Raw genomic sequence first — 13,298 nt, 5'->3', positions numbered from 1 at the left:
CAACGCGGTTCCAGACTGAAGCGCATAGAACCGTTCGGCCACGCCGGCCGGTGTTTTGTGACAGTATCCGCCTTACTATGTCACGGGGATTACACCCTTGATAAATACACAATTAACAGTCCACTATTCAGTTCTATTCAACAACCCTAATCTACGGTAATTCATTTGTTTTTACTTTGTAACAACATATATTATTTCTAGTATCAGTAGTACTATACCTACATTTTACTGAACCAACAACTCAGTCTACGAGGTTCATTACATAAGTCACGCCAACAATGGCCTATATTACGATAATACAATAGCATAATTTGATGACGTGCGTTGACCCGGCAAGGTAGTATGAATCCCAACATACAATACGGTTCCCGTTCGGGAGGTCGCGGCTATGCGTGAAATGAAAGACGCCCACTGGACTCTGTGTAAATTAATTGTGCACGAGTACAAAGGGAACAAATTGAATCAAAATCAGCTACTGTCCTTCAAAATTGTCCCCAGTGTATGCAGATGGCGTTTCCAACGATGGGGAGGGTGTTGAATGCCATTAGCATTGCCATCAATGTATGCTACCTGTCGCGTAAACCCATTCGTATAGCGCCTCACACAAAATGGTTTCTTCAGCTGTGGAATTAGGTCGAAGTCGCATGGATTGGGATCTGATGAGTAAGGTGTACACAATCCTTGATGAAGTCTGCTGTGTGGGCTATAGTATTATCATGCATTATGTTTGCTTCATCCAGCAGTGTCGCACGTTTCCGCCGTCGCCCACAGCTGCTCGTAGTGCCACACGACACTGAGTAACATTTCTGCCAGCCACCAAGGCGATTTTCTTGCACGACCGCTGCTCCACTCTGTTTACTTCCATCTTGTAGCACAGCCAAGCTCACACTGAATGTATCAGGCGCTGGTACCGAGCCATCCTCGAATGTGGTAGCAATCTGTCGGTTGATTTGGGTACTGTTTACTGTAGCCTTTCGAATATATTTACTGCGATTACAGCGATGCCTCTTGTTCGCAACATATACCATAGTTGCCATGACTTACAGAATGACCGTCGTACAAGTAAACATCACATGCACAAACATAATACACAGTAAAAAGTAAAGTAGTTTAGCTACCAAGACAGAGTACCTCGTTATGACGCGTGGTCAATGTCAGACTGCTGATCATCTACAATCACTGCAGGTTGGGGACCATTCCTACAAGAGAGTGCATGAATTCAAATACCTAGGGGCACTTTTCACAGAGAACTCGTCATGTGAAGCAGAGATCAGTGCCAGAATACAAGCAGGAAACCGATCTTACCACAGCCTAGCACCACTGCTTCGGCCCAAATATCTCTCCAGACAGTTCAAGATTCGACTGTACAAAACCCTGATCCAGCCTGTTGTTCTATATGGCCGTGAGACATGGAGTATCCGGAAGCAGGACTTCCATAAGCTCCTTGTTCGTGAGAGAAAAGTACTTCGGAAGATCTTCGGTCCGGTTCTGGATGCAGATGCAGGGGAATGGAGGATCAGATACAACCAAGAGCTTGAGGAACTATACCAGCAGCCCAACATAGCAGGAGCTGTCAAAGCCAAAAGAATGCAGTGGGCCGGCCATGTGGCCCGGATGGAGGATCACAGATGGCCTCGGAAGCTCCTGGATTTCACACCTACAGAAAAGAGACTGCCAGGGAGACCCAAGAAGCGTTGTAGGGATGGACTCCATGAAGATTTAAACCAAGTGTCGATAGATGTGGACGATTGGCGGATAGCAGCAATGGACAGAATACAGTGGAGGAGGAAACTTGTAGATGCGTGCGGTCCACTGGGCCTGGTCACGTAGTAGTAGTAGTAGTAGCAGCAGTAGTAGTTTAGCTACCATCAAGCTTTCCTCATATGGGAAATTTACTTCTCCCCGTTCATCCAGCAGAACTGGCCTGCCACGACTCTTTTACTCTCCTCTAAAACAGTCATAAAACTGGGGCTACGGCGTTACTCAGTAAAGCATTAAGGTTAACCATAATACTACTAGTTCTTATACAAGTACTTCCTGACGAACAGAGAGAGAGAGAAACGTTTCAGTAGGAAGTTCACATAACTCATCAGACAAGGTTTTCAACAACAACAAATTGATAAACCAATTCAGTGGACTATAATCCATGATTCGCTGGCAAAGGAAGCCCAATGACGCTTACCTAACTTTTTTCCACTTATGCTTACTAGCTGGAAGAATATGCACTTTAAACCGGGTCCTTGTAAAATCTCAAACATTCCCTATCTGTAAATTATAACGGATCACACAGAGGATGTGGTCGTATGTCAGAGTAACATGTACGTACCATCGACGGGTATTAAATGATTACAGTGGCAATTCTCTGTGAGAGGTGGAAACGGCCACCACAGTGCATTACTATTGTTCGTGTTTAGTGTTGTTACCAGGTCTGGTAGGTTGTATAAAGGGCGTGAACAGCAGTAGATGATGAATGATCGCTGTGAATGACACAGAGATGCAGATTACTCGTGTGAGACAGCGTTATCAGCACCTGACAGAGTTTGAAAGAGTCACGGTTGTGGGTCTCTATCTGGCCGCCTGGTCGAATCCAGCAACATCCAGATTTGTGGGCGCTGGGATGTTACAATGATGCATTATTGGATTGCATGTAAAAGTGAGGGAAGGCGCACTTGTCGTCAAGGTTCCGGTCGATCACCTTTGATCAGTACAAGGAAGGAAATCCATACTGTGTACCAAGCACATCTAAACCCTTCCCATTTGCGTCTTCCATCCGAGAACAAGTAGTGGACCTTTATGTGATCCCGCACAATTGGCTGGAGACTAACAGCAGTGGAACCAGGGAATTATCGTCCCATGCATAGGCACACCACAACAAAACGGCTGCATCTTGAGTGGCGCTGTGATTATGGAGCATGGACTGTGGAGCATGGACTGCCAAAGAATAGCGACATACCGTGTTCGGCGTTGAACAGCAGTTCTACACTAGCCCAGGTGACCATCGTTGGCAAGCATGGCGGCGACCGGGGTACAGGTCTCACTATTTTCAGCGGTTTAAGCTCCTTTAACACGATCGACTTTTTGGTCTCGGTTACCTACTCGAGACAAGTTAGTCTATCATCAGCACGCCTGGCGTTTTATTCCTCTGCTGAATTCCGTCTGTTTCGAGTGGCCGTTTTCGTTTACACTTCAGAGTCGACATTTCGTGTACTGTGACAGCTGTCTGCTGTGCAGTTCGGCAACGTAAGATTATGAGGGACTACCCTTTTTGCGAAAAAATCGAAACATAGTAACAGGATGTAGCAACAAGCAGTGATAAGAGAGTTTCTTAATTACCAAAGTAAAATTGATGGTGGATGCTCTTGTCAAAGGTTGTGTGGTAAATCCTCTACACTCCTGAGAGCTGAAGGAACAGGAAAAGTTTCCCCCAAACATTTCAAAACATTTGCGTTTATTTGCTCGAGAAAATATATACTTGTAAATATATCAAGCAATATTTATGGAATATTCCACCGGTTCTTGTCGGAACATAGGCATACTGATAACTTGAATACACAGTATTAACGTTCCACAATAATATTTATTTAAAAGTTAGCTTCTTAGGTCTAAGAATGCATCGAGCAGTATCTAGAATGCAGTAAATAGCGCCGCTTGACTTTATCTTTGTTTCTTGTTAAAGTTAAGTGCCAAATAACATCGCAAATTACTTTTTGTGGCGCCTAGTCTCATTAGAATTGACACGACTCGGCGGTGATGGTTGTCCCAGTCGGTATGACGTGGAACGGCGTCCGTCGCTCACGACAACGCCACTCTGTAACTAGTAGAAAAACACAAACTCCTCGCGTGTTTTGGTCATTTTTCAGATACCGTCTTTCGTGATGAATGTTAATATTTCGATAGAGCAGCGGGTCAGAATATGTAAGCCGCTCTTGCTTCTTCGCTGATAAACGCGGCAATTGCACCACTCGATGACCTGAAATGATGACCACCAGTTTTCTTTTGTTGTGATTCCGCGACAGACTTTTCAGCTTGCGCGAACTGGCTAACTGTAGTTCTTCTTTTTTTTTATCATGCCCCGTTAGATAATGGATGTTGAATATTGATAATAATAAGTCTTGAATCTTCAATCCATTGCCGGCTAGTGTGGACGAGCCGTTCTAGGCGCTTCAGTCTGGAACCGCGCGACCACTACGGTCGCAAGTTCGAATCCTGCCTCAGGGATGTACACTGATGACCTCAGATGTTAAGTCCCATAGTGCTCACAGCCATTTGAACCATTTTCTTCAATCCATCACCCAAGTCGTGGCCACAATATGGAATTGCGAAGATGTTAACTTCATAAATTGTTATTCCGTCGTTAAAGACGTCGCTACGTCGCGTGTTAAATAACTACACGACGTAATTCCAGAGATAACCTGTACTTAAGCGAAGTTCAGAATGCTTCGTAATCTTGGGACAAATCGATGACTGTTCACTTTTAAATAACCATGAATTCACTTTTCACTTCATAGTATTCTAATAGTCAATTAATTTTCACTAATACACATGATAATCTCTATTCAGTTATGTAGGCGATACGAAGAATTTAAGTTTGAATCCAATTTTATTGTTTCTTGTAATTAATTGTCCCTACGCTGAGCACGCACACCGATTTCTCACTCAGGGAATTGCTTCCGTTTGCATCAGTAATCCAGTCGTTGACGACAACTTCTGACAACTCGGCGCAATTGTACGTCCTTCGTGTTAGCGTTTGTCTGTTACCTACTCGAGACTAATAATTGTTTTACCGTCGGCGACCTTCCTTTTTCAATGTCCTTGAATGTTCGTGCTTATTCAGTATCACGAAGGCTAAGTCCCATCACAAATCTCACACGATTTAACTTCGTCGGGAATCTCCGTATCCGTTATCTTGCTAACGGTAAAGATGACTTTGCTTTAGTATGACTTCTGAATAATACTTCCGTCTATTCGAAAAACTTAACTTCCGATTAGCTTAAAACAATCTAGTAGCGCTTACATGCATGCTACTATCGCAATAGTACTAGAGAGTGACTAGATAGCAACCGAAGCTAACATTTACATTTCCGAGTTACATTGTAGTCAGATCGAATTCCTTTTCGATGCAGCTACAACTCTCTTCTATGGTAAATGTTATCTTTGGTCAATTTTCCTTCGTTATTAATTATTTTGCAATTCTTTCTTTGATGTTTTTGTTGCGTATCCTATCACGTTCTTTCACTCAGTCTCGATTTGATGGTATATATTATTATTCACATGGCATTCCTGTTGATCAAACTATCACAAGTGTAAATTTTGTCGCCAGTAGCTGCCGTCCCTGTCAGGATGACTAACTTTCCTACTTCTCTTACAACAAGGGGTTGTTTATTATGGTTTCTGTAATTGGGGTGTTACATTTTCTCGTCGAATAATTCCGACTGCCGGCCAGAGTGGCCGAGCGGTTGTAGGCCCTGCAGTCTGGAACCGCGCGACCGCTACGGTCGCAGGTTCGAATCCTGCCTCGGGCATGGATGTGTGTGATGTCCTTAGGTTAGTTAGGTTTAAGTAGTTCAAAGTTCTAGGGGACTGATGACCTCAGAAGTTAAGTCCCATAGTGCTCAAAGCCATTTGAACCATAATTGCGACTTTTTGATTGCTGAAATTATTTTCATCATACCATGTTTATTTTTTTACCTTATTATTTATGAAACGCTTAGGCTTCTTTTCTGTAAAACGATAATACCTGCTTTTATATGTCCCTATTGTAGGTTAACACTAATAAGGAAAATACCAGGGTTCGTGCAGTCATTTCAGTGTGTCACAGAATCGAAGCAAGGAACATAATAATGCGTAAGAAGATACGAAAGCACAAGATTCATTTCTATAAAACGACTGACCTCGACCAGAACAGATTAACTTGCAATGTAAGTAGATGCTGCCACATTCGGCGCGTGCACAGTGTACTCGGACATTTAGGACTCCACACTCGGCACAATCTTCATCGAATCGCGCTCCTACGAAAGGCGCACTACTCTACGAGTAGTCTTTTCCACCAGAATGCCACTAGCGTAAAACGGGCTCTAGCGAGGCACAGTGAAGTTACTCCTGGCGTAATGGTGAGGAAAGGCATCGAATATGATTTCGTGACATGACTGGAAATGATTAAGGGAACATCCTGCGTCCTCATATAGCGCCTGGTAAGTGACAGTATCGCGGTGCCATGTTTCGTCACGAAAATACTGGTCCACATATTTGCCTCTACGAACGGTCAGCGTAAGTTTGAAGTACTTCCGTAGCCAGAAAGATCTGCAACGTGGTCCCCTGTATAACGTGTGTGGTACCAGCATAGACATCAACTCCGTCCCAGTGCCAATGTACAGGATATCAATGACCAGTCGCCACAGTAGTTGGGCAACTCGCCTCTGCAGCGGATACAACGGCTGTATGACACCCGTCCTTAACCGAATCTATGTATACATCAGACCAAATGAAATACGACGTCAAAGTCATATTGATAAATGGGCTTGTACTGCCAAGTTCCTTGTAAATTTAAATCGATATTGCGCTCACTGAAATAAAATCACATATTCTTTCAACCCGTGAAAGCATCATTTCCTTTCCTCCTTCCCTAGTGGGTGCTTCACACTTTTAATCAGGCATAGTACAGGGCGATTATAATTACAGTTCAACTTTCGAACCGTTGTAGAAATAACACCACTGGTCAGAATGATGTCAAATTGCAACGGAATATTATCGGAGGAGGGGGAAAATGTATGACAGAAGAGAAATGTAGCAATAGATGGCGCTGTAAGCATCATAATTTAATAGTGGTCGACTACAAATGACAAATGAATCGTTCAAAAATGCTAAGGTGTACGTCTGACGTTAAACAGACGGTACTGCTCACTGTGCATGGGTGTACAGGTGTGATACTGTTACTTACGCAAGTCCATCCACCACAGCAAGGTCAGATCACATGGGATGGGAAAAGTCTGTTTTTAATTGTCATGAATCCTAAAATCGCATAAAAAGCATCGATCAAAATCAAATGTTATTATTAATTTCCGTGTGACTGGCGCGAAACATGTTCAGTATGTTGTCCACCGTTTTCTGCAGCAAGTTGAAATCGAGGAACAACATGTTCTACAACTGGTCGAAGTGTTTCCGGGGGTCACATTCAGAATGTGTCGCGCAGTGCGTGTTTTCCGGGGGTCTCATTCAGCATGTGTTGCGCAATGCGTGCCTTCATTGCAGCTAAGTTTGCAATCGGAACACTGGACAAAACATCTTTCAGATAGCCCCACAGCCAGAAGTCACACGGATTATGATCAGGTGATCGGAACGGCCAGGCTGTAGGGAAATGGCGGCTGATAATTCTAGCATTTCCGAAATGCCGCCTCAGCACCTGCTTAACTGAATTTGCAATGTGCGGAGGTACGCCATCTTGCATAAAAGTGATCCCATCCACGCTGTTGGAGAGCTGGAATGGCGTGGTTGCGCAAAAGACACTCATAGCGCTTAGCAGTGACGGTACAGGTAAAAGGAGCGGAAGCACCTGTGTTTTCGAAAAAATATGGCCCTATGATAAATTATGCTGAAAACCCGCACCACACAGTGACCTCTCCAGGATGAAGTGGTACTGGCTGATTTGCGTCCGAATTTTCCGCTGCCCATATTCGACAATTCTATGTACTGACATATCCTGTCAGTTGGAAGCGGGCTTCGTCTGTCCATAAAATCTTCCACGGCCAGTCACTGTCCACTTCCATGCGAGCAAGAAATTTTAAAACAAAGCTCTCTCTTGCTGGCAGATCAACAAAATGGTTCAAATGGCTCTGAGCACTATGGGACTTAACATCTGTGGTCATCAGTCCCCTAGAACTTAGAACTACTTAAACCTAACTAACCTAAGGACATCACACACATCCATGCCCGAGGCAGGATTCGAACCTGCGACTGTAGAGGTCCCGTGGTTCCAGACTGAAGCGCCTAGAACCGCACGGCCACACCGGCCGGCTGGCAGATCCACAGGGAGCACTTCGTGCACATGGGTAATGTTGAATGGATAGCAACGCAGGATGTTTCGTAGGATTTCACGCACCGTGTTCACGGTTATGTCCAACGTTCGGGGAATTCTCCGTGCCCTACACGACTGCACACCACCACTCGTCTCCTCCTGCATATCTGTGGCCACTGCTTCCACTGACGTCGAATCAATTCGTTTCCTCCCTCTACCAGTTGCACATCAAAAGAACCCGTCCTTTCTCAATTTCTGAATCATTTTCTCCAGACCCACGGCAGTCATCGGACCAACGACTTTTCTCAAACCCTTCAGTGTCCGGACCTTCTGCAGAGCGACGTGTGCTCAGTCATCATTCTTGTACGAGTAATACAGCTTTACAAGCAGAGCGATCCTGCAATGAGATAGTCATGGCTAACGTCGCAGACACGAAAGGAGGAAAAGCCGTGTACCCGGGGTGCTTATACCAATTTCAATGGGTCATGCGCATAACAGGTGTTTTCATTTACGTATTCTGACACATACAGCACCATCTACTGATCAATTTTCCTACTATTTTTTTCTTATGCCATACATTTTCCCCCTTCTCCGACAATATTCAGTTGCAATTTGACGTCATTCTGACCAGCGTTTTGAAAGTTTAACGTTAATTATAGTCATCCTGTTCATTCATATTTACTAAAATGTTCTTCAGGAATTTCCTCTCAGACAACTATATCATCTACCCAATTGACAGAAAATCCTAAGAAATTCTGGTCTTACGTTAAATCAGTAAGTGGCTCGAAACAGCATATCCAGACACTCCGGGATGATGATGGCATTGAAACAGAGGATGACACGCGTAAGGTTGAAATACTAAACACCTTTTTCCAAAGCTGTTTCACAGAGGAAGACCGCACTGCAGTTCCTTCTCTAAATCCTCGCACAAACGAAAAAATGGCTGACATCGAAATAAGTGTCCAAGGAATAGAAAAGCAACTGGAATCACTCAACAGAGGAAAGTCCACTGGACCTGACGGGATACCAATTCGATTCTGCACAGAGTACGCGAAAGAACTTGCCCCCCTTCTAACAGCCGTGTACCGCAAGTCTCTAGAGGAACGAAAGGTTCCAAATGATTGGAAAATAGCACAGGTAGTCCCAGTCTTCAAGAAGGGTCGTCGAGCAGATGCGCAAAATTATAGACCTATATCTCTGACGTCGATCTGTTGTAGAATTTTAGAACATGTTTTTGCTCGTGTATCATGTCGTTTTTGGAAACCCAGGATCTACTCTGTAGGAATCAACATGGACTCCGGAAACAGCTATCGTGGGAGACCCAACTCGCTTTATTTGTTCATGAGACCCAGAAAATATTAGATACAGGCTCCCAGGTAGATGATATTTTCCTTGACTTGCGGAAGGCGTTCGATACAGTTCCGCACTGTCGCCTGATAAAATAAGAGCCTACGGAATATCAGACCAGCTGTGTAGCTCGATTGAAGAGTTTTTAGCAAACAGAACACAGCATGTTGTTATCAATGGAGAGACGTCTACAGATGTTAAAGTAACCTCTGACGTGCCACAGGGGAGTGTTATGGGACCGTTGCTTTTCACAATATATATAAATGACCTAGTAGATAGTGTCGGAAGTTCCATGCAGCTTTTCGCGGATGATGCTGTAGTATACACAGAAGTTGCAGCATTAGAAAATTGTAGCGAAATGCAGGAAGATCTGCAGCGGATAGGCACTTGGTGCAGGGAGTGGCAACTGACCCTTAACATAGACAAATGTAATGTATTGTGAATACATAGAAAGAAGGATCCTTCATTGTATGATTATATGATAGCGGAATAAACACTGGTAGCAGTTACTTCTGTAAAATATCTGGGAGTATGCGTGCGGAACGGAACGATCATATAAAATTAATTGTTGGTAAGGCGGGTACCAGGTTGAGATTCATTGGGAGAGTCCTTAGAAAATGTAGTCCATCAACAACGGAGGTGGCTTACAAAACACTCCTTCGACCTATACTTGAGTATTGTTCATCAGTGTGGGATCCGTACCAGATCGGGTTGACGGAGGAGATAGAGAAGATCCAAAGAAGAGCGGCCCGTTTCGTCACAGGGTTATTTGGTAACCGTGATAGCGTTACGGAGATGTTTAGCAAACTCAAGTGGCAGACTCTGCAAGAGAGGCGCTCTTCATCGCGGTGTAGCTTGTTGTCCAGGTTTCGAGAGGGTGCGTTTCTGGATGAGGTGAGGTATCGAATATATTGCTTCCTCCTACTTATACCTCCCGAGGAGATCACGAATGTAAAATTAGAGAGATTCGAGCGCGCACGGAGGCTTTCCGGCAGTCGTTCTTCCCGCGAACCGTACGCGACTGGAACAGAAAAGGGAGGTAGTGACAGTGGCACGTAAAGTGCCCTCCGCCACACACCGTTGGGTGGCTTGCGGAGTATAAATGTAGATGTAGATGTAGATTCATAGCGTAAGGTACCTTTGTGATTAACTGTTCTAAGCATCTCTGGAACAAACTCGGTACAGTAGCAATCCAAAATGGCAATATCTTGTACTTACAATGTCTAAACGAAGTACTAATGACTAAGATTTCTGTGTGTTCTCATCGTTACACTACAAAAGCTGTAGCACATATGTCTGAAAAGGAAGCACAGAATCGTGGTGGCAGGGGGGCTGGTGGGGGAGGGGGAGGGAGATCTTGGTGCTCGGTTCCTATTTGAGCTAGGAACATGGAGAAAAACGTCTTTGGTTTAGTCCGACCCAGCGGCCATTTGCATAGCCATTCGAACATCTGGAGCTCAGGATAATTGTGCGAATGGATTAATTCCTTTTGCAAAATATTTTAGTCTGGCTGAAGCTAATGGACAGCTAATGGCGCCATTTTTGTATGCACCGTTCGGATCTGACGTACAAAAACACGTTTTTCGGGGAGATTTATGAAGCGCACCACATCTATGCTTCAAACTTGTGCGTATCGGTTCAAACGTTGCACGAAGGTTCTTATGTGAACTGAATGCGCGGAAACAGTTTAAAGTGAATGAAATTAATAAAACATGCATTCTTAAGATAAAATTGAAAACTCGCTTTCAAAAATCTAGCTTCATTCGGATTTTACATGCAAGAAACACGCTTTTTATCAGTCTTATTACGCATGCCAGTTCTGTGTTTCACACTCCTGCGAATCGCTTCAAATTGTAAGAAGGTAGGTGAATACAGGTAATTAATGGTCGCTGTATTCTTTGGTGAAAGTTTTACCCTTTGCTACGATATAAGCAATATGGTTCGAAAGGCAATGAAAAAACCTATTGTCATAATCATGGTAGAGTAACATTTTGGAACCAGAACGAAAAATGCTCCTATCATAGAGCAAAAGAGGAGAATGTGACCTGGACAGAGTATACAGTCTGGAACCGGGCGACCGCTACGGTCGCATGTTCGAATCCTGCCTCGGGCATGGATGTGTGTGATGTCCTCAGATTGGTTACGTTTAAGTAGTTCTAAGTTCTAGGGGACTGATGACCATAGAAGTTAAGTCCCATAGTGCTCAGAGCCATTTGAACCATTTGAACCAACTAACTTTTCGACTATCTGTTACCATCAAAGACATTTGGTTCGAAACATCTTGACATATTCGCCCTTTTTTACTGTTTAGTATTAGTACCCACCGTCACTCGTCCACGTAATGTATTTAATGCTAATTATATAACGGCCCAAGTGTCTGTGTGACAACTGTCAGCCAGCTCGTGAGTTGACTGACATCTGTCACACAAGTACTTCCTTGTTCGTGATATGAATGTTATGAATGATATCTTGTTTACATCCACCCATATTCGCTCTTTTTTACTGTTTAGTATTAGTACCCACAGTCACTCGTCCACATAATGTATGTAATGGTAGTTATATAATGGCTCAGGTGTCTGTGTGACAACTGTCAGCCGATTCTATCTTTGTAACTACGACACCATGCACCGCGGTACAGATGAGCCCTACAACATGCCGAATGGACCGCTCAGGATTGGCATCACGTTCTCTTTACCGACCAGTGTCGCATACGCCTTCAACCAGACAAACATTGGAGTCGTGTTTGGAGGCAACCCGGTCAGGCTGATCGCCTTAGACAAACTGTCAAGCGAGTGCAGCAAGGTGGAGGTTCCCTTCTGTTTTGGGGTGCCATCGTGTGGTGCCGACGTACGCCGCTGGTGGTCATGGAAGGCGCCGTAACGGCTGTACGATACGTGAATGCCATCCTCCGACCGATAGTGCAACCATATCGGCAGCATATTGGCGAGGCATTAGTCTCCATGGACGACAATGCGCGGCTCCATCGTGCACATCTTGTAAATGACTTCCTTCAGGATAACGACATCGCCCGACTAGTGTGGCCTGCATGTTCTCCAGACATGAACCCTTTCGAACATACCTGGGATAGATTGAAAAGGACTGTTTACGGACGACGTGGCCCACCAACCATTCTGAGGGATCTAAACCGAATCGTCGTTGAGGAGTGGAACAATATGGTCCAACTAGTGGATAGTATGCCACTACGAATACACGCATGCATGAATGCAAGAGGACGTGCTACTCGGTATCAGAGGTACCGGTGAGTGCAGCAGTCTGGACCACCACCTCTTAAATTTTCAAATTTTTACGGTCCAGGGGCCTCCCTTACCCTTATCTCATTGAGCTCAAATTTCACAGCTCGTTTGTACATGGAATGGACCCCATTTGGAGAAAGGAGAGGGAGCGGTGGTAGCTCAAGAAAAGAAATCATAACTTTTAAAATTGTCATAAAAGCAACCATAATGATACTTCGAATCTTTTATCATTGACTTGATCAACACCATTCCCTGCCATTCAATTTCCAACTATTTTTATCATGTATAATTTTGCATAGCAACATTTATTTGTAATGGTTTGTTCAGTGCATACAGAGATTCTCTTTAAAACTTTTCATGGTAACTTGTTAAAGCGAATTAGTAATGAAATTATAATAATATTACAAATGCCACGATTTTCAGCGTCTGTATTGTGGTATCACTACAATAAAAGAGAGGTGGATAGAGAAGAATGCAAATATTGCAAAGCCGTCGTCAGCATTGCTGGAGGTTCCTTGGATAATTTAAAAAGGCATCTTATAAAGACACACCCTACAGTGCCACTGCAGAGGACGGATTTTCGATCTAGGTCTCCATCGTCAACATCTGCAGAAACAAGTGCTACTACGTCAACTGCGACAACCCAGCCTCTACTTCCTCAGCCTCTGTGAGCGAATCTGTCAGCG

This window comes from Schistocerca nitens, chromosome 2 (assembly GCF_023898315.1).
Source record: "Schistocerca nitens isolate TAMUIC-IGC-003100 chromosome 2, iqSchNite1.1, whole genome shotgun sequence".
NCBI lineage: Eukaryota > Metazoa > Arthropoda > Insecta > Orthoptera > Acrididae > Schistocerca > Schistocerca nitens.
This window is presented reverse-complemented; position numbering follows the sequence as displayed.